Here is a 23,693-nt window from a genome sequence, read left to right as displayed (position 1 = left end):
AATGGGTCATAAAAACGGCATGGGGCAGCCTGGGTGGTTAGGAGTTTGGTGGTATCAAGTAGTACCTGGAAAGTTTGCTATAGGCCCTGTTGTCCTCCATATAGGTCAGTGTACACTCTTAGTGCCGTTTCATCCCCTTCCACGAAGGCAGGGGCAGCAGGAATTCAAATCAAGAGGAACGCGATGGCTCATCATGGGTTAACCCTATCTCCTTTCCTCATGGGTGGTCTCTCCGTTGGGAACCAATCCAAGATGCCATGGTAATGTTCAGAGTGGACATCAATTCAAGTTTACCTCATTCTCTTTCTTCATTGGTAGGAACTGGCTCTGCACTTATATGGTACTGCACTTCACCTCTGTTTGCTCCTGACTAAAAATCATTTCCCCGGAGCCATTGGCTCCTAAACTAAAAAAGCTAGGAGCCAATTAAAATTTTTAGTTACCAAATTTAAAAATGTATATAATGTTATAATAAAGACTTACTGTACTGTATAAGTTACATATACATATGCAGTGTTCCCCCCTTACAGTGTGATAACCTTTTACAGTGTTCTTCCCCTTGCGGTATAATAACCTCATAAAACTTTCCCCCCTTCATGGTATAATAACTATGTACAGCATTGTGCTAATTTCTACCTGTGGTTTAATAACCACATCCAATGTCCGCCTTACCCCCTTGGTATAACAAGTACATTGACCATAACCCGCCCCAGCAAAATTACATGCAAAGATCCCTCTACGCCCCCCCCCCCTCCATTAGGAGCATCAGTGCCTGCTCACTCCTCCAAACACATTAACAGCATGCAGACTCCTCCTTGCCCCCAGTAACATTATCAAGTTTCCAGGTGTTCCCTTTACTCTGATGACATAATTGGTTACCAGGTCACTCCCTCCATGAAATGACTGGATGCCACCAAGCATCTAGGCTGACTCAAATAACATTACCAGGTCTCTCACCCTCCCAACAACACTACCAAATGTCCTCCACCTCCAATACCATTATTAAGCGCTCCTCTCCACCCTCAATATTTGACAGATGCCAGTTACCCTTCTTGGTATCATTCTTGTGCAGCTCCATATTACATAATTACCTGACACAGCAGTAGGGGGCAGTGAGATTTTTCCTGCCCCTGGTAGCATGCGTCATCAGCTGGGGTGTCTGCTGAATGCAAAAAAAAAGTCTTTATTTTATTACAGCTGCACTGTGTTGTGGTGGTACTAATCACAAATGGCGACAAGATTGAAAAGTCTAGTTGCCATTTGCAGAATTTAGAGTGCATTATAGTAGACGTTTCTGGTGCTGTTTGAATTTTACCATTGCGCTCCTCCTTATTTTATACTCTTGTCATAATAGCAATATATTTACGGAGATATGGAGCTATTCTGAAGAGACAATCTATATAAGACAGTGATAATTACAATAGAATAGTTGTTTTCACAGTGATAATTCACATCAGGCACATGTAACTGAGCAGTCATTAACTACGCTAGTGCAGCTCATTACTGTTATTCTGCTGTCGTACGGGGACTGTTGCATCACCATTTTCCTATCTGGTTTAATATAGTATTTACAGTTACCTCATTTTTATTCTCAGCAGGCGAGCTTTTAAAGAAATGCTTACTTGGCTATGCAAATGGCTAAGAGGGATCATTGATGATTTCTGTCGTACTGCAGTCTGAACTGTAACTTTCAGGTGGGTTATTTGTTATATTACTCATCTTCATGTTGAATGCTATGTGGAGCTTCTTTGTGCGTCCGATTCTAAAGTTATCTCTACCCGTGGAGCCATTTTAAGGCCAGCTTTACATGGCGTATTTGCGCACACAAAATTCGCATGTGCAATACGTAGTAAATAGAACCCATTGGGTTCGCTCACATGCACGTATTTCTCCCGGTTGCTCTTTTTTTCCTGCACAGTTACGCGACTAAACTCCCCATAGATGTCAATGGGGATGTGCAATATGCTAGGAGATGCGGGATACTGTGCGTAATTGCATAGGAAAAGAACGCATCTTGAAGTTATTAGACTAATTAGCCATTGCAATGGCTGAGAGCATTGGTGCATATTTTTTTGCTTTGCGCACACAAAAAAACAGTTAAATATATGTTGATGTATGTGCAAAAAAGCAACGTTCCTTTCGCAAATATGTGGCGCTCATGCACTTGCAAATACGCATACACTCATAGGAAGCTGGCTTAAAGATCATATTATCAGAAGCATAGGTAGATGGGGTGCAGAGGTGGCAGTCGCACCTGGGTGCATGCGGAGGGCATCACTATAATCTCATTTTATTGTATAGACATGACTTGTATGAATGGATTATAGTTTCCGAACTTTGTGATAACAATCACTATACACATTCAGAGAGAGGATTACTTTTGTTTGCTTGTTACTGGACGCTTTTCGGATGCAAGCATTTTTCATTCTTTTATGATACAAAACTACCGTAATCATCTTGACCAAAAATGTCTTTATGTAAAGTAATAATAATATAATACCAGTTAGGCCCCATTCACATCTATGCCGGAGACTCTGTTTGGGTTGCAGATTTCCGCTAAAATGCTGCTGTACCATTTCATCTGGGAAAATGCTGGAAGGCATGACAAAACATAGATGGGCCTTATTAAAGTCAGTGGAGTCCGTTTTGCGCTATACAATTTTGTCATAGGAATGGTTTGTTAACCCAGGGCAGATTAGTTGCAGTCATTTTTGCAACTGAAATTTTGTCCCATACCAGTCCCATATATAGCAAACCTGGCTATGTAATAAAGGTAATGGTAAGGTAAAATACCCTGGTGCAAGCACCAAGTCATGACCGACACCTAGGATGATGTCACATCGTGACGTTTTCTTGGCGGTTTGCCATTGCCTTCCCCAGTCATCTTTTACCCCCCAGCAAGCTGGGTACTCATTTTACCGACCGCAGAAGGATGGAAGGCTAAGCTAACCTTGAGCCAGCTACCTGAACCAAGCAACCTTCAGGTCGTGAGCGAGAGCTTTAGACTGAATTTCAGTTGCCTTAACACTCTGCGTCACTCCTCTATAAAAACACACAGCACACTTACACAAATCCAGTGAATAGGGTTATGTCTACATAGGGTGCATGGACTTTTTCATAATTCATCAGATGTATGGGACTGTTGAAAGAAACATTTGCCACATATCCGCTGCATGTGAATATACCCAGAGGCTCTTTAGGGCTTGGCTTTATAAGTATCACACAACTCCAGACTGTCCTACTTCGGCTAAAAATGCTACAAATTGTCATTAATATCACAACACATTTATATACTTAAAAATCAAGCTGTTTTGATGTTAACATGAAAACAGGAACCAAGTACTTAGGAGAGCAAAAAAGGATGTGGGTTAAAAAGAGGAAATAATCATGTAAAAGATGGACACTTGTGATAGGTAAGTGGCAGTTGTTATTGGGTCTGGCATCATATTATATACTATAGATTATAAAATGCAGAAGAGAATAGCAAAGTGGTGAAGTGAAGATTTCAGCAATGTAATTTTAGTAACCTTTAAAAAAATATATACTTTTTTCATTATATACTCTTTGTCAAAAATATCAAGCACCTAGAAGGAGTTGTCGGAATCAAATAAAACTTTCTCTGTGTGATTGTAAGATTGATATAATTAAGTGATGACAATATCAGAGGAAAAGGAGAATGTCTTGCGCAAAACTGAATACTTGAAGGGAGGATCTGGTACCCTGTTGAGCCGCCTCTAGCTTGTATGGAAGATGTCATATGGGTAAGCATGGAGGCTCTAGTACCCTGTTGTACCGCCTCTAGCTTGGATACAAGATGTGATACAGGTGGACATGGAGGCTCTAGCACCCTGTTATACCACCTCTAGCTTGGATACAAGATGTGAAATGGGTGGGTATGGAGGCTTTAGTACTCTGTTGTACCGCCTCTAGCTTGGATACAAGATCTGATACGGGCAGGCATAGAGGCGCTAGTACCCTGTTGAGCTGCCTCTAGCTTATATGCAAGACATCATATGGGTAGACATGGAGGCTCTAGTACTCTGTTGTACTGCCTCTAGCTTGGATACAAGATGTGAAATGGGCGGGTATGGAAGCTTTAGTACTATGTTGTACCACCTCTAGTTGTGATACAAGTTGTGATACGGGCGGGTATGGAGGCTCTAGTACCCTGTTGGACCGCCTCCATCTTGGGTTCAAGATGTGATACAGGCGGACGTTGAGGCTCTAGTACCCTGTTGTTCAGCTTCTAGCTTGGATACAAGATGTGATACGGGTGGGTATTGAGGCATACAAGTTCTTTATGGTATCTTGCGGCATATCATCCCCATTTGGTGTAACTGAGCCTCTAGATTGTGCAAACTCGTAGGTTGTCTAAGTTGGTGTCCCAGATGGTCCCATACATGTTCTATTGGTGATAAATCTGGTGACCGGGCAGCACGGAAGTGTGAAAATGTTGCAGGGATGTTCCTGTGTGGCTGAGCATTATCCTGTTGGGAAATCCCTTTTAGAAGCCCTGCCATGAGAGGAACACATTTGGCTGCAGAATGTCCTGAATATGTTTCTTGTACCACCACTAGGGGTGACCGACTGTCATATGTAATGGCCCCCCAGACCATCACACTAGCAGGGGGCAGTGTGCCGCTCCACAGCAAAGGCAGGATTGAGCCACTGACCCCTAGGTCCCACAAACACGGCCGATGTCAGCGTCTAAACTAAACCTGGATTAATCGCTGAAGACAACCTGGTTCCACTCCAAAGCAGTCCAGTTTAGTTGTTCATGGCGCCACTGAAAACGAAAGTGGGTGTCAATGGCAGTACATTTAATGGGCGTTGTGAGACCAAATGTCCTTCAGTCAAGTGCCAAGTTTTACAGCAAAAACATTTAATTTGGAAGTTTGAAAAGTTTTCTATCTTTAACATTTTTGATTTTAATATTTGTATTAAGGGATAGCCACTAAAATCCATGGCCAACCATGTGTATGCCCAAAAAGGCAGGCGGAGCTGTCAGAAGACAAAGTGGTATGGTCACTGCCACTTTGTTCCAGCAATCTGCGAGATTAGTGGGCCCCCGCTAATCAAACATGGCTGGTATATCCTAGTGATAAGAAAGGACCTTTTAGTTGTGCCTTTATTTTCTCTTAAAACATTAAGGCTGGGACTACACAGTGATGTGTTGCGCGACTTGAAGACTGGAGTGTCGCACTGCAAACGTCGCATTTAATGACTGTCCATGGTGTCAGGTTTTGACCTGCAACCTAACACAGCTGCGAAACTACAGCCACAAAAAATCCAATTTGGTTGGATTTTGGTCACAGTTTGCAAGTGACTTTGTCAGCATTGACATCAGTGTAAATAACATGTGGCTGCAAATTGCCTGTGATTTGGCTATTTGTTTTAAGGAACAGATCTGCTCAATGGCCCCTGTAAGTGTTATTCTGAAACACTGTGGCATTTCAGAATAAACCCACTTTTAAGTTTGGCTTGGAAACAGGGCTCCCGAATCCAACACGCCAGCCGCGAAGGGCTCTACCCACCCACAGCATGAAGACTGGCAGCTCTCTCCCTGTACACAAACAGCAATAGGAGCTGTCAGTCAATATGCTGCTGGCAGGTACAGCCGATCGTGGCCCGCCTCTTGGATTCGAGAGCTTCATTCCCAAGTCAAACAGGCAAGCTTCAAAGTGTGTTGATTCTGCAACGTCATAGTGTTTCAGAATAACAGTTACATGGGGGTATGGTGATCTGTCCCGGTTCATACTGCCCGTGATGCTAGTCATGGGATTGTAAAATTCTGGCACCTTAAGGGGACCTATAAGCAGGCACAATTGTTTCCACTGGTTCAACCTTGGTAGGCCATTGAACTGAAGTTCATATCTAAAGGGAATATATCCTAGAGACAGTATCCTTTTAAGAATTTTTTATCCTTGCTTTGCTCTCATTTTCTGCACTACCATTCTCAAAGCTTGAATGCGAAAGAGAATACATGCATGTTAACTTGTTTTTTCCTATTGCCAGAGACTTCTATATTGCTGCACCTGTATCCTGGATGCATAAGCTTTCCCACTGAGACCATTGCTTGTATTTCGATGACTCAGTAAACACACACCGCCTTGGAGAGTTCTTCTCTAATTACTCTGTTCTACCTTCAAGGGTTCAACTAAGAATTCTGTATAGCCATAACAATAGTCCTGCAGAAAATGGCATAAAGTGTACAAATAACAATGCATAACAATACTAATCATTATCCAAATTAGACTGCTGTAGACCTTCCTAATAATACCACTATACAAAGCACAAATGAGGGTGCATACACCGAGGCATTAAAAAAGTTACTCTTGAGATACTCGGACACAACTTAGATCAGAGAGCACACTAACATCCCGATCGTGTACTATCCGATGTGCTGAATACCGCATATTGTCATATATATACATATATGTCATATATATATATACTACATGGCCACAGAGTAACATTATATAGCACCCATAGTCAGATCCTGCTATAAAATGGGTAGTTGAGGCATTCATGCCTTTTGCTCCCCATTTAATCAGCAGTATGTTATTTTACGGGAAGATTAATAGATGTTTGGAGCAAGGTTGGAAAATCAAGAATAACTGAATTTAAAGGAAGGCGTTCTCCGACCATTTATTAATCTATCCTCAGGATAGATTATCCTCCAGTTGCTGTCAGTGCAGCCAAGCCAGACGTCCACATCAGTAGCCAGAGCCGGAAGTGTAATAGAAAGGTTTTGCTTTCATTGAAATCAATGGGAGTGACGTCTCCAATTACACTTCCAGTTGTGACCGAAATGAACGTGTAATGGAACATATTTCTCCAAATGATTTCAATAGGAGGGAAGCCATTCTATTACACTTCTGGCTCTGATGACCAATGCAGACATCCAGCTTGGCTTCACTGACAGTGATTGGAGGACCACCTGATTGGCGGGGATCCCAAGCAGCAGATTCCTGCCTATCAGCTACTGATAATCTACTCTGTGGATAAATCATCATTATTGAATGACAGGAAAACCACTCACACGTTGCTGAAAAACCGCAGTGGAAATGTTAACTATTAAAATAAATAGGATTAAAGCAAATCCTGTTCACGTGTAGAGGGAAAAAAACACTGTGGATTTTCTGCTGTAACTGCAATGTAAGGCCAGATCCATATGAGCGTATGCATGTTTACGGCTCAGTCACACGGGTGCATCCGGGCGCCGATGCGCCCGTGCTACTGCACGAAGAAGACGACCGCACTGCAGGTGCGGACGACTCTCCGCACCGCCGGAAGAAAGAACACATGACAGGCAATGGAGCAGGTCATGTGTTCTTTCTTCGCCCAGATGCGCCCTTGTGACTGAGCCCTTATATGCGCATTTGTGCCATGTTTTTGCGCATCAGGCGTTGTGTATTTGTGCGTGCAGCTGCATTTTTTGCTGTATTACAGCGTTTTCTCAGCGTGTGACCGCACCCTTAAGCATCCCTGGGATAAACATATATCTATCCTAAAATAAAAGATAAAATGGAAATAATATAAGGACAAATTGGTTGCAGTCTGTGGTCTTCTCCCATCAATCTTCTATGTTTCCCGCCCTGTTGAATAATACTGCTATGATCCAGCTTACACAATGTAACTTATACCATAGTTAGAGTGTAGGACTGACTCCCCTACTTTACCTGATACATATACAATAGGGCATATGTATGAACCATGTTGTGCTAGAATTCTAGCATGACAAAGTGTCAAAATTGCAACTTTTGGGTAGTGTTCACCATTTCCTGCTACTTTTTGAAAAAGTTATTGAGTCCTAGGCCTAGCCTTAGGGGGTTATGGCTGCACACAACCTGTCAGGTTTACTATAACTTACACCAGAAACTAGCGTACATTGTAGCAAAACCCTACTCCAGCTTGTAGCCGGCATGGATTTCAGGTTGACACATGTGGATGTCTCCAGATACAACATATGTATTGAGACCCTTGAGTTGGTAATACATTTATCATACTTATCCTGGTGCAGAGTTTACTTAGATTGGTGTATGTAACACCAGTCTAAGTAAATATGCGCCAATGTTTTATTGACATTTTTATGCATTTACACCTACTTTATATCACATTATTTATGGCCATGGACAAGAGCAGATTGGGAACTCAAAGCGGCCATGGAAAAAAATTACAAAGTAATATTGTAGCTTGGCCCAGACCAGCAGCAAGTGGGGCGAATACAAGTAGGCAAGGGTCAGTGAACCGCCAGCTGGAGCTGTATTGACTGTTGGAGGAGAGAAGCCCACGCTGCAGGTATAGCTCGCTGCAGCAGGTTTTCTAGGAAGCACAGAACATGTTAGAGCTGTAGGTATACATTAAGGTATAAAGCTGTTAGGCCTCCATGACATAAAGGAACATCATACACTGGCTTGTCTTAAGCCTCTTGACAGACATTTATGGCATGGGTCTCATGCCCGTATAATCACAGCGAGGGCTCTGTGCTGACTGGCATCTAGGCTCTCACTGTAATGGCCAGGATCAGAGAAAACTCAGATACTGGTCATTTAACTTTTTAGATGCCGTGGTGAATAGGGAGGTTAAACAGAGGAAGGGGGTTCTCTCTGTTGCAATCAGCCCCCTGCAAATGCAATTTCAGTCAGATTCTTTAGTAAGTCCTCTAGGCATGCTACTGTAGTATGCCTATTAGGCAATGACTTCAGCACAGCCTAACAGATTGCTCTGCAGTTTTGGACTAACAGTTAATAATTCTTTGCTATGCTGTGTACAACGTGATGTCCCTAGTGGGACAAAATAAATAACAGAATTAATGAAGTTTTTTAAAAATGTACACAATTAAAAAAATAAAACCTTTTTTAGTTTTACTGCATTTGTCATGCCCCGTGTAATTATTTCCATATTGTCATTGTACAAAACGCACTATACATGACCAACATTACCACTAATAACACTTTATTAGGGACAAATAATACACCACATCATGATCACATAATACCACCACGTAGTGATAGAATAATACCACCATAAGGGTACTGAATAAAGACCACTACAAAGATCAACATTACAAAAAATAACACTATATGAAGACCAAATTATACTGCACACCATGATCACATATACTACCATACTACTACTAAATAAAAACTACTGCAAAGAATGATAATACCAATAACAACAATAGATGAGAGCAAATTAATAACCATAGACTGTTACCACATAATACACCTATAGTGTAACTGAAAAAAGTTTACAAAGACCAATATTACCCTCATACTGTGACCATACAGCAGAATATACCAGTTCAATTTCAAGTACACAGGCGCTCTACAGACCATAATCACCAAGTGATTATGGTACAGTTACCCTCTATGCCCCTCTATTCTTCTCCATCCAGCTCAGACTACCATCATGATTTTTCCCTGACACAACTTGTCTCTGCAGAAAGTGACAGGCAGACATCTTTGGCTCCTCCATTTTCCAACCACTGCCTTCATTTACCATACCTCTATGCAATGTCTCCATCCATCATGCCCCAGATAATAATAATGCCATATGTGCCACATAGTAAAAGTATCCCCTTTTTATGCTCCTTGTAAAACCCACACAGTAAGCGCCACCTTTAGTGCTCCCTACTCAGTAATGGTGCTCGCTTTTATGCCACCACTTAGTAATAATGCCCCTCCTGGCCTGTGTTTAGTAATAATAACACCCCTTGTGGCTCCCTTTAAGTAGTAATGCCCTTCCTGGCCCCCTTTAGCTAATAATGTCCCTTCTGGCCCCCTTCAAGTAATAATTGCCCTCCTGGTCCCCTATTTCGTAATAATAATGGCCCTCATGCCCCCCTTCTAGTAATAATGGCTCTTTTGCTAATTTCCCGGAATTTGCTTAAAATAAATCTCTCCTCTCGGCCTCTGCTGTCTGCACCACATGAGTCCCACACTGACTTCTGCATAAAGTGATCACTTGACTGCTACGTCCAGTTGTCGGTCTTCCGATGCAAACAACAGGGGCCTAAAGCCGGGAGGAGAGACGTAGGTGAGTATGCGTTTTTTTTTTTTAATTTTGCTTACGCAAGCTGCAGCCAGATTTAGAAAAGAAAAATGTTTCAGTCCCTGCACTGGCCCCAAGACCCGACCGGTCTACTAGGATTTTTCCTGGTGGATTTTATAGCCAGCCCGCCCCTGGCCATGAATGGTCATGACTATTCATAAATATGTTAAAATGGTTTGGATGGGACACCCACTTATCCATAAAACAAAGGTTCCCTAGAGTTTCCCTTGTTATTCTGATAATAAGAGACGTCAGGCAGCAGGTTTGGTGCGGTTGTATTTTATGCATTCATAAGAATACACAGACAATAATGCCTCCTCAGCACACAAGATGGCGACGTTTCGACTCTAAAGAATGAGTCTTTGTCAAGCTGAGGAGGCATTATTGTCTGTGTATTCTTATGAATGCATAAAATACAACCACACCAAACCTGCTGCCTGACGTCTCTCTTATTATCTGTATATTTTTGGGAATTTGGACTCGTTCCCGGTCTGGGCGTGCAGACAAGGCTGTAGGATACAGCTTAGGATTTGGTAGTGGTGAGTGCTGCTGTTCAACTTTATTCCCTTGTTATTCTGTGAGCTGCTATTTTCTTGTAGTCATATTGTGTTATTTGGTCATTAAAGGGGTTGTCGAACCCCATGAATGGTTTTTACTAAAAGCTTAGACTGCTATAAAATAACAAATGGAATAATACTAACAGTAGTAATCCTCTGCCACTCCTGATGTGCCAACACTTCCTGGGTTTCCCCTGCTCTCTGTTCACACAACTCAAGCGAAGTCATGCCGACATGACAAGTGTTCCCTGCAGCCACTCACTGGCCACAGTGTTGACCTCTATGATGTTCATTGCAGCCAGTAATTGGCAGGCATGGAGGAGGATCGATAAGGTATAACTCTGTTTGTTATTTTACATATCCCAAGTTTATGGTAAAAACATTCATGGGTTCTGACAATTCCTTTAGTAATTTGATATGTATATAAGAAAAACTCACCCCCCCCACCACAATTACAGTCATATAACTGATAAACCGCCATAAACAGATGGCTGATATGTGCTGTTTACACTGCTTATAATGTCATACTTTGCCTCCATTACTGAAACACGGGTTGTTCGCCTATTCTTGTTCCCAAGCCAAAATGCACAGATTGATTTTTCAGGGAAATACTATTTCTGTAGGATCTTAGTTCTTAATGTCAACCCAAAACCACCTGTGCATAAAATCATCGGTATCTATTTTCTGTATATCATGTCAAGTAATATACAGTGATCAGCCATAATATTAAAACCACCAAAGACTGGTCACATTACACATGCTGATCCCTGTCCATTGCCAAACGTGCCTACAATGGGCACGTGAGGATCAACACTGGACTATGAAGCTGCAAGAGGAGAAACCTTCAAAGCAACATGGTGCTTTCTCGTTCCCATTACTGGATTACGCCATCACGGCCCTTACTCAATGCAGATCACTCCCAACCCACACCAGAGTTGTTGTAGTAGGGAGCTTTATGGCCTTGAGAAATTCAACTTAGCCCACCACTCATCAGAAAGGCGGAAAAATGTTGATGGAACCAACATGTAAAACATAAGGGGTTACAATCTTGCATACATTTCAAGACACATTATAGATTGGATTTACAAATCTCCATGCCCATCGGGACCGTTGCACATTGCTGCACACTTTTTTTAAAATTGCTTCCTTCAAAAATTAAGAACTTGACCATGTTGAGGGAGTGGAAGAGCACACAAAAGAAATTCTAGCTTTCCTTCTGCATATTAAAACATTTAGCCCTATGGAATCACCCAGGGTTCCCACATGATATGGAGAATAAGTTATTTGCGGAGAGGGGGGGCAAAGGGATCACAAGACTTTAACACTAGAGATGAGCGAGCACCAAAATGCTCGGGTGCTCGTTACTCGAGCCGAGCTATTTGTAATGCTCGAGAGTTTGTTTTGAGTAACAAACCCCATTGAAGTCAATGGGAGACTCGAGCATTTTTGAAGGTGACCCATGCTCTGCATTGTTTTCAATGGAGCTGCGGCTGCTGCCGGCGGCTCCATTGAAAACAATTGTCTGCCGGCACCCCTGAATTGTTTTTTATGGAAGGGTTTTACATATAAGCTCTTCCCTGAAAAACAATAATTTAAGTGTGAAAAAAACAAACTAACAAACAAAAAAACCTCACCCTCTGCCGCTGCCGTGTCCTCTGTGGGGATGAAAAACACATCTGCTGCACGCTAGTAAAAAGAATGCCCTGCTGCACCTGCCACATTTGTGACAGATGCAGCAGAGGAATTCTTCAATTCCCTACTGCAGCTGTCACACATGGCCTGCAATTACGCCCAACAATCTTCAGGTATCCCTGCAATTTTGATGCAAGATTCCATAGCATAAAATTCCGCTGTGTCCCAGTTGAAATATTCCACCCATGTAAAGGGCCTTAATAAGAGAAAAGTTGAGTGTTCAAAAAGAAAATAGTCTCCATTAATACCATAATTGTTGTTAATAACCAAGACCAGACAACTAAGGGCTCCCACACACTTGCGTTAGCGTTTTTTTATTAACGCGATTGTCAATGGGACTTTCTAATGTTAAAAACGCAATGCATCAAAAACGCAATTGCATTGCGTTTTAAACATTAGAATGTCCCATTGACAATCGCGTTAATAAAAAACGCAAACGCAAGTGTGTGGGAGCCCTTAGGCCTCATGTCCACGAGGAAAATCAGTCCCGCCGCGGATTCTCTATGCAGAATCCCGCAGCGGGTCCCTTCTTTCCCGTGGACATGAGGCTAAAAAGAAGGTTTAACTTACCTGTCCGGACGCTGCGGATCTTCCTTCCGTCGCGGCTGGATCTTCTTTCTTCGGCCTGATGGATGTACTCGGCACGCCGGCAGCATGCCGCGCGCATGAGCCGGGCACTTCATTTTTTTTTAAACTCCTGCTCTCCCGCGCTACCGCGCCGGGGAGCAGAAATTCAGGTACGGGTGTTCTGCACATCCGGACGGCTTCCATAGGCTTCAATAGGGAGACCCGCACTAAAAATGGAGCATGCCGCGGGTGTTTTCCCGCAGACGCAATGCGCGCCTCAGGGGAAAATGACACCTACAGGTGTCCAATGGATCCCTATGGGGCGCGGATCACGCTGCGAGAAAAACGCTGCGGATTTTAAATAACAATTTAGCAGTGGACATAAGGCCTTGCATTCATAATTTATCAAAATAAGAATAACACTTTCCATAGGCAATCCAGTGAAATATCTGGATATAAAAACAACCAAAGAACATAACAAATAGGACGTTTGTGTATATAAATATACTGAATCTAAATAAAGTGCTGAAGTGCCAAACTAGACTCCAAAGTCCACAAAAATGTGCAACTAGCATAAATATATGCTATATATTGATGAGAAGAATAAATAAATCCAAGCCTAGTCAGATACTCTTATTGGCTAAGTACAACTTTGTAGTCTTTTTTTAAGCAATATATTTTTGGAAATGAAAACTTTTGTAATAAGACTGGAAGACTAAAATCTTAGCAAATTATGTCAGTGAGTAAACCCAGGGGTTGGCTCTCCACTAGCCAGCTCCTAAGCTATGAATGAGCATTCACTGCCTTTCCACTGAGCTATTACAGAGGGCTGTATGACACTGCAGAGACATGATGGAGGAGATCCGACAGACAAGAGAAAGCTACTATTACAGAGGGCTGTAATTCAGTTTGGCTGAATTTTCTACTCTTATCAACAGCTGTTCAGAGAGAGGCTGAGATAGATGGAGAGATAGCTGTGTAGTATTGAGTGGGAGTGGTTATGCTACACAGCCTTCAAAAGAGGAGTTGGGAGAGAGAGCTGAGTTTGCCCGTATTTATGAGAGAGACCAGCTAATCAGTGCAAGGAACACCCTGGACCCAAAAACTTGTAAGAGAGCCTGTTAACCATGTATCAGGCTTTCAAAATGCACGATAAGAAAAATGCAAAAAACACCCAAAACAAATAAGAGCATTATTTTTTTCTGCAGGGACTTAGTATGATATGTGTGTATTGATTTTCCATGCACAAAGATTTCCACAGCCTTTAAAGTAGATAATAAATACAGAAATAAATAAATGAATCCATACATTTAAACTTCATACGGAATACTCAAAGCATGCAATATAGGAGTCGGGTAGGACAAAATGCTAGCACATGGGAAATTAAATGCCCACTCATATTGCTGCTCCAAGTGGTGGCTTCATCATGTGGGGCAATGAGGCATTAAAGAAATAAAAATAAATAGATTAATAAACATTTCTGTACTTTTCATTTGGCTTTTGATTTTTCTTTTCACTGGGCTAATGAGGACCTCTAGTGGTTTTATTTGAGGACTACAGTAAAACAATGATTCCCTAACTGATCATTGATAGTATGTCCTTGTGTGGTCGGTGTCTGACTGCTGAGACACCCATGAATTACAAGAACATTTTTTTCAGAGAAACCTTGGCTAAAAATGACACTGTTAGAGAAAAGCAAGCAAAATGCAGCACTATGACAGTGGGCCAGCTTGGTCTTGGTATCGGGCTCCCACTCTTGTACATCACTGATCAATGCAAAGCATTCTTCCTTTTATGATGAAGTGAGTGTATGGTGGCAAAGGCTGTCATTTTTTAACATTTGATTCTTATCTTAGAATACCCTTAAAAAGTTGACAATGTTTTATGTTTTTGCAACAGGCACATCTCTAGAAAGACAAATCCATTTCAACAACGTCGAAAGTAGCCTACTTTAAGAGGAAATATGCAGAAGAAGAAAATTTACATCAGGATTACCAGGGGTGTTTTCCAAAAGTAAGTTGCTAAAGATGAGTTGGCAGGAGCAGCTACTACTGAATAATTAGGGCGCCTTCACGTGGCTCGTACCCGCTGCAGGCTTTCTGCAACGTAAATCCCACAGCAAGTACCAAATCTGCAGTTGAATTCCGCAGTATAAGTAGACATTGCTGCAACAGTAATTCCACAACGGCCACAGGGTGGCATATGGAACCCAATTCCTACAATAGGTTCCTTCACATGTGTCTTTTTTTCCCGCCAGGGAAAAGCGACACACTCGATTTTTTTCTGCATAATTACACACAGAAGGCCGCTGCGGGCACGAAATCATGCAGATCCAAAACACCTGGGCCTAGTGAGTCCGCTGATCCGCCCTACCGAGTCAGCTGACCTGCTTACAAGTAGGCTGCCCACCTACAAAGTAGGTGTTTTGGCCTATTCCAAAATGGCACTGCAAGGAACGCACTGCAGCGCAATAAAGAACAGTAAAATGACTCGCCTGTCAGCTTTGTGCTGTGGCGCTGTCCATGGTGCTGACCACAGGCACCTATGGGTGTCACCGCAGCACTCTACTCACAGCACGGACATGTGAACGGACTGCTCCAGGGAGCACAGAGCAGCTCATTCACCGCAGAATTCCTGCATCTTAGCAGCGTGGTTAACACGCTGCTACAGCAGTTTGTAAGCCACGCTTGTGTGAAATAGGACAGTAAAACCACCACATGGGTAAAATCCCTAAAATGTGTCTGGTCCTTTAGGACCAAAACAGCCTCGTCCTTATAGGGTTATAAATAGTGATGAGCGAACATACTCGCTAAGGGCAATTGCTTGAGCGAGCATTGCCCTTATGGAGTACTTGCCCGCTCGAGAGAAAAGGTTCGGGTGTCGGCGGCGGGCAGGGAGCTGCGGGGGAGAGCAGGGAGAAACGGAGGGGAGATCTCTATCTCCCTCTCTCCCCCCTGCTGACTCCCGCAACTCACCGCTCCCCCGCGCCGGCACCCAAACCTTGTCTCTCGAGTGGGCAGGTACTCGTTAAGGGCAATGGTCGCTCGAGCAATTGCCCTTAGCGAGTATGCTCGCTCATCACTATTTATAACCCTTTAAGGACGAGGCTGTTTTGGTCCTAAAAGACCAGACACATTTTAGGGATTTTACCCATGTGGTGGTTTTATGTCCTATTTCACACAAGCGTGGCTTAGAAACAATTGCCCTTAGCGAGTATGCTTGCTCATCTCTAGTTATAAACATAGACAGGAAAGAGGCCCCTATGACAAGCCCTTCTTCTATGCTGAGATAACTTGGGCTTCTCCTGACCTGCTTCCACAGGAATATGACATCTCGTCACCTATGATAGAGAAATCTAGTACCTTTCAGTAGGCCTGATGTCTTTAACAAATGTCAAGATCCCCCCCAGGCCACCACATGATGTCATCTATATATATAAAGACGAAAGCCCTCACTGACTCACTGACTGACTGACTGACTGACTCGCCAAAAGTTCTCCAACTTCCCGATGTCGTAGAAACATGAAATTTGGCACACACATAGATTATCTCCGAAATAGGAAAAGTAATTGGGTCCCAACTCGATTATTCAATTCTAGCGCAAAAGAATTGGCGTCGAAATTTTACGTACGTAATCTAAATCTGTCACTTTCCAATGTCATAGAAACTTAACATTTGGCCCGAGCATTGATTATGTCATAAATGGGAAAAGTTAATGGGTCCCAACACGATTATTTAATTCTATGCGCAAAAGAATTAGCGTCCAAATTTTACGTACGGAATCTAATTCTCTCACTTCCCGGTGTTATAGAAACTCGAAATTTGGCAGGAGCATTGATTATGTCATAAATAGGAAAAGTTAATGGGTCCCAACTTAATTATTCAATTCTATGCGCAAAAGAATTAGCGTCCAAATTTTACGTACGGAATCTAATTATCTCACTTTCCGGTGTCATAGAAATGTGAAATTTGGCACGAGCATTCATTATGTCATATATAGGAAACGCTAATGGGTCCCAACTCCATTATTCAATTCTATGCGCAAAAGAATTAGCGTCCAAATTTTACGTACGGAATCTAATTTTCTCACTTCCCGATGTCATAGAAACAGGAAATTTGGCACGAGCATTGATTATGTCATAAATAGGAAAAGCTAATGGGTCCCAACTCAATTATTTAATTCTAGCGCAAAAGAATTGGCGTCGAAATTTTACGTGCGGAATGTAATTTTTTCACTTTCCGGTGTCATAGAAACGGGAAATTTGGCATGAGCATTGATTATGTCATAAATTAGAAATGCTAATGGGTCCCAACTCCATTATTCAATTCTATGCGCAAAAGAATTAGCGTCCAAATTTTACGTACGTAATCTAATTTTCTCACTTCCCCATGTCATAGAAACAGGAAATTTGGCACGAGCATTGATTATGTTATAAATAGGAAAAGCTAATAGGTCCCAACTCGATTATTTAATTCTATGTGCAAAAGAATTAGCGTCCAAATTTTACCTACGGAATGTAATTTCTTTACTTTCCGGTGTCATAGAAACAGGAAATTTGGCACGAGCATTGATTATGTTATAAATAGGAAAAGCTAATGGGTCCCAACTCGATTATTCAATTCTAAGTGCAAAAGAATTGGCGTCGAAATTTTACGTACGGAATCTAATTTTCTCACTTTCCGGTGTCATAGAAACGTGAAATTTGGCAGGAGCATTGATTATGTCATAAAGAGGAAAAGCTAATGGGTCCCAACTCGATTATTCAATTCTAGCGCAAAAGAATTGGCGTCGAAATTTTACGTGCGGAATGTAATTTTTTCACTTTCCGGTGTCATAGAAACGGGAAATTTGGCAGGAGCATTGATTATGTCATAAATAGGAAACGCTAATGGGTCCCAACTCCATTATTCAATTCTATGCGCAAAAGAATTAGCGTCCAAATTTAACGTGCGGAATCTAATTTTCTCACTTCCCGATGTCATAGAAACAGGAAATTTGGCACGAACATTGATTATGTCATAAATAGGAAATGCTATTGGGTCCCAACTCCATTATTCAATTCTATGCGCAAAAGAATTAGCGTCCAAATTTTAAGTACATAATCTAAATCTCTCACTTCCCAATGTAATAGAAACATGAAATTTGGCACAGGCATTGATTATGTCATAAATAGGAAAAGTTAATGTGTCTCAACTTGATTATTCAATTCTATGCGCAAAAGAATTAGCATCCAAAATTTTACGTACGGAATCTAATTTTCTCACTTTCCAGTGTCATAGAAACGTGAAATTTGGCACGAGTATTGATTATGTCATAAATAGGAAAAGTTAATGGGTCCCAACTTGATTATTTAATTCTAAGCGCAAAAGAATTAGTGTCCAAATTTTATGTACGTAATCTAATTCTCCCACTTCCTGATGTCATTTTATATAAACTAAACGTCACATGGTTACCTCCACGTGGTGTTTCCTGGGTAACGCAGAGAATTATGCAAAATGGTGAACATATGTTTTTCCGGTATCTCTAAAGTAAGCACGACTTCATAAGATTTTCCGTGTGAACACCAGATAAACACCAGTACCAAATTAACTCGGGCGAAGCCGGGTATATCAGCTAGTTGATGATAAAACCTTCCCGTGTTTGGCTTCCTGCTGTGCTATCAATACATATTATAGAGCATTTGCTTTGATACACTATTTCTTTTTCCAGCACCTGATAATACCAGAAGACCGGACCTGTATCCTCAAACTGTCTCTAGAAAAGCTTCGCTTTCTTGAAGACCCAGAGATCTACTTACGGAGATCAGTGTTGATCAATAACTTGCTCAGGAAGATCCACCTGGAAGCTGATAAAGAAAACTATGACTTCTACAAGGGCAGCCCGAGCAGCAGAAGTACGTATACAGATACTAGAAAACGGGTGAAGCTCATGGTGAAAGGTTGTTATACCCAATCGCTGCACTATGAGGAGTTGTGCTCCTATCATATTGTGCCTTATGCTGCTGAAAATATTATGTATCCAATGGGCTATTCTAACAGTCACCTGACACAGAACTCTCCGCTGCTAATATACAGGATGAAAGATTGAGCGCCAACGTACCGGGACGTTGTCTTGTTAGTGGCAAGTTATCAAGTCCATGGGGTTCTGAAGTGGAAAATGCGATAATCTACGGCACAGCTTACAAGTACAGTTATAGCAGATCAAAAGCGACCGGTGAAATTAGCAACACAAACCACGTTACCTATGTGATTGTACAAATTGCATTGCTTTTCATGAATTGTACGCATATGATGCACATGTGTCTATCGCTGATGATGCTAGATATTGTACGAGAGATCATTGCAGTTTTAGATATTTTTGGACATTTACTTTTAGATTCCACCGAACATCACAGATGAGTTTCAGCTTTATTCTGAGCGTATTGGCTAGAGTTTTGTCACCGGGCAGTGTTTTCAGTGCTACAAGTCTTTATAAGCTGATACTTTCAGGTTAATAGTTTATCGTTAGGTTAGGCTTAATTCACACTTGCATTAGAATACTGTATAGTGTTATAACACAAATGGTTGGCATAACTGTTGCAAATTAGGCATGCAGTGTGCCCTCTAAAGGAATAAAGGGGTAAAATGTTAAAGGGCTAGCTGCAAATTAGCCTTTTACCGTAGAAGAATAGAGCTATCTTTTATGTTAATAGACATTGGGGGCACCATTGTACAAAGGTATGTCATCAACATCCAATTGGCTGGGAATGGAAGTGATATTAAGAAAGTGCATTGCCACATCGTTTTCTGTCTTTTCTGCCTCCATTATAGTCAATAGTTGGCCATGGAAAATGAAGTTGTGGAGCCAATTGTATAACGCATACACATAACACTCCAGTTATGCCAATGACTTGTGGTCAGGTACCATACAGTATTCTAACACAAGTGTGACTAGGGCCTTACTATGACTTGATTCTGTATAGTATAATATGCCTCTATTTTCCTTTCTTTGAAAGAAAAACAGTTATTTTTGTAAAGAGAGTACTTATTTCAAGAAATAATGTGTATCAAGGGTTGATCCCCATTGATATCTTGTATACGTGATGCATTTTATTATAGCTGGGTGCCGCTGTGCTAATTTGATATAATTTATTTCATATAACAAATGCTTATGTTGTTTCTAATGTCCCATAGATCGCTTAACGTATAAATTGGGGGCCAACGTGGGAAGTAGTAATTGCCAAAGTAGAGAACTAACATGTTGTAATACCAAAGACATATTAGGACTTTCAGTAACCATGGAAAAAGCTAGGACTCTTTTAGTTGTCCTCTTCTGCATGGAGCCGAGCCAGCAATTACAGCTCCCATAAGGGTGTTACAGAGATTCCCCGACTCCTCAATGGGCAATCTTCATCATAATCTCTATTGTAGCTGTAACTATACGAGGCTTGCCATCAGGGTAGTACAGGAGGTCATGTAGTCAGCAACTTAGAAACATTGGGCCCATTAATCCCACAAGCCCCAATTAAACATTTCCCCCGCAATGAATGCCTGAAATGTATAATATGGGTCTGAAGAGATATCTGAAGTGAGTAATTACTGCATACTGCTATACAGTGAATTCAAAAATAAGGCTCAGTCCACATCTCCAGGGCAGATCTGGTCCAAAATCCGGTACCTGAATGCAATCAGCACCCTCCAGCATGTTTTCTTTTGAATTTGAATCTCTATCAGAGAAACAAAGCTCATCCAGGGCGCTATAAAAATATATTAATGATCAGCACAGAATTAATGGACTTAATTATGAGGTCATTTTAATGCCTTGACACCCCATGACATACATGCATGTCATGGCAAGGGGGTAGTAAAGACGAAATACCATAAATCTACAGCATATAGATGGCGTAGGCTTAGAAGCTAAGTCTGTTCCATCCGCAACAGAAGATGGCTGTGAGTGAGATCTGGGGTCCCACTGCAACAATCCCCACTGTAAACTCCTTACATGCCTTGATGGCAGCATGTAGGAAGTTAACAGAGGGAGGGCGCTCCCTGTGATTTCATCAGCCTGCCGCCATGAAATCTCAGACGGCCGATGGGTTGCATGGCAACCAGACACCAGTCAATGGCATCCAAGTCTACCATGGCTTGCCCTAAACTCATAGACAGTCAAAGTGATAATATTCCAGCGCAGAAGTACTGCAGTGTTTCTCTGAATGATCATGAGTTTGCAGGTTCAAGTCTCCTAGGGGGATATAAAACAATGTGGATAAAAAAGAAATGTAAAAAAGAAAACAACTATTTCTGCACTTTTCCCTCCAAAACATCCCCCGCAATAGCAGTGATCAAAAAAGTCACATGTACACCAAAACGGTATCAATAAAAACTATAACTTGCAATGCAAAAAACATGCCCTCACACCACTTTGTCCATGGCAAAATAAGAAACGTTCTGGGACTTTGAATGCAGCAATGTAAAAAAATGGTTCTCCAAAAAAATGATTTTTATTTGAGGAAAAACCTAAAAAAGATATATATAATTTTGGTATCATTGTAATTATAATGACCTACAGAAAAAAGTTATCATGTGACTTGTACCGCATGATGAATGCCAAAAAACATGGTAATGTGGGATACAGCTCAGGGGAGCGAGGCTTACATATCTCAGTGATGGCTCTGATGGTTACAACTCTGCTTTCTGATTAACAACGTGGCAGGAGAGGACAACTGAAGGTCTTCAACTTACTAGTAATTTTTTGATGTTGGGAATTCTGCTCTTTAATGTAAAGGCAACGCTTTGTCATCATCTGGTTTTTAGAGCGTACTGCCAACCTCTGAGCCAAGTCTGTATTGTTAATGACAATAAGGACAATACCTGTGTAGTTTTACAGTTGATCGATTTTCATGTTGTAACATTAAAATATATTTTTTTGTTTGGAGGATCCCTGGTGTGTGATTTTTCTGTTTAATACTATTTTATTATAACAGTGATGAGATTAATATAGCATACATGATATTCAGGGTTGAATACTAACGAGGAGCTCCGCAACAAATTGAAGATGGTTCAATGGACTTCCACCACTGGTAAGCCTCCACCCTATGTGTGTCTATGGGCGACCATGCACATTAGATGTAGATTGGCTGAACATGACAACTTTGGCAAAGCCAGCCAATCATCTGTATGGACCTCCCAACTCTCCCTTAATGGCAGATAAAGATAGGGCAGTGAGATTTTAACTGTCTGATTCTTTTTATATGGGGAGATAAACTGGTGCCAAAGGTGACTGGCAGCAGCTTTCTCCCCTCAATACATTCAGAACACATGCATGCTCTGCTGAGTGGGGCTCCATCTGTGGCTTTCCTTAGCTCCAGAACCCCCACTATTGCCCCACTTAGTTCCAGTGTTCCCTCGATGGCCCCACTTACTAATTGTGCTCCCTATTGTTGAGTCTCCCCGCTCTAGAACCTTCATCACCAGCATACATGATATTCAGGGTTGAATACTAACGAAGACCTCCGCAACAAATTGAAGATGGTTCAATGGACTTCCACCACTGGTAAGCCTCCACCCTATGTATGTCTATGGGCGACCATGCACATTAGATGTAGATTGGCTGAACATGACAACTTTGGCAAAGCCAGCCAATCGTCTGTGTGGACCTCCCAACTCTCCCTTAATGGCAGATAAAGATAGGGCAGTAAGATTTTAACTGTCTGATTCTTTTTATATGGGGAGATAAACTGGTGCCAAAGGTGACTGGCAGCAGCTTTCTCCCCTCAATACATTCAGAACACATGCATGCTCTGCTGAGTGGGGCTCCATCTGTGGCTTTCCTTAGCTCCAGAACCCCCACTATTGCCCCACTTAGTTCCAGTGTTCCCTCGATGGCCCCACTTACTAATTGTGCTCCCTATTGTTGAGTCTCCCCGCTCTAGAACCTTCATCACCAGCAGCGAAAATGCTCTTCTTCGCTGACTCAGGAGCACTGGATGCAGCATTCTGTACACCTAAGGGGCCCTTAGGTGGAGGTTGGGCCCTCTGACAGGTTAAGGGGGGCTGGTGACAACAGAAGACTCTGGGTTCAAACCACTGCTAGTGGCGTGGTAAGACTTTGCTCAAACCAAAACTCAGATGCTGGCATTACCAGGCACAGACCAGATTCTGAGCCATACCTGGCAGAATACGCCCTAACACAGGAGTGCATCAAGATAGACAGTGGCAAATAATGTGCTGGAGGCCTGACATTTTGTTTCGTAACTTTAACAAACAGTAAAACAAGCAGCTGAAACAGACTCTGGATCTGCTTTGTAGAACTCAAAGTGGACCTCTAATTCATGAAGGATTACTTGCAGCTCTCAATAAGTTGATCAGCATTAATGGTTCTTTGTAAGATAAGCAAACAGTTTGTCGTGTACAAGACGTACAACAACTAGAGTCTGCATCTTAGTCCTGCAGTGCTCTCTTATTTCTGGCAGGAAACAAAGTGGCAGCAGATGTCAGGCTCCTCAAGCAACATAGTCTTCATCTGTTCGGAGGTTCCCCACTAGGCAACAACTCCTTCTGTGGAGCTCAAAGCCCAGATTCTGGCGCCTATATGTAGGCCATGCCAGAAGTCCTGGTACAGGACCCAGCGGGCAGCCATTCCTTCCTCTCTCTTCCCCTGCTGGTGACAATTTCCTTCCTGATGTTGCATATACATGCTTTAATATAGCAGACCTTACAGCCACCTGCTCCCTGACAACCAAATTCAGCCTATCACAAAATAATATAGATTACATTGCAAAAGGAACTAAAAGCAGTAACACTGAAAGACCACTTGGAATTTCTCCATTCAACACAGTACAGC

The 23,693-nt window shown here is 42.0% G+C and overlaps 1 long non-coding RNA gene across 1 annotated transcript; it reads left to right on the top strand.

Moving 5' to 3' along the window:
- The first annotated feature begins 1,614 nt into the window (after positions 1 to 1,614).
- LOC136631540 (uncharacterized) lies at positions 1,615 to 21,131 on the top strand. Its single transcript, XR_010793049.1, has 3 exons — positions 1,615 to 1,694; positions 14,772 to 14,885; positions 18,582 to 21,131. It is a non-coding gene; the product is annotated as an uncharacterized lncRNA (long non-coding RNA).
- The last annotated feature ends 2,562 nt before the right edge of the window (positions 21,132 to 23,693 follow it).

Source organism: Eleutherodactylus coqui, chromosome 6, assembly GCF_035609145.1.
Source record: "Eleutherodactylus coqui strain aEleCoq1 chromosome 6, aEleCoq1.hap1, whole genome shotgun sequence".
NCBI lineage: Eukaryota > Metazoa > Chordata > Amphibia > Anura > Eleutherodactylidae > Eleutherodactylus > Eleutherodactylus coqui.
Note: the sequence above shows the minus strand (reverse complement) of the source record. Positions and strands in the feature narration are given on the sequence as shown.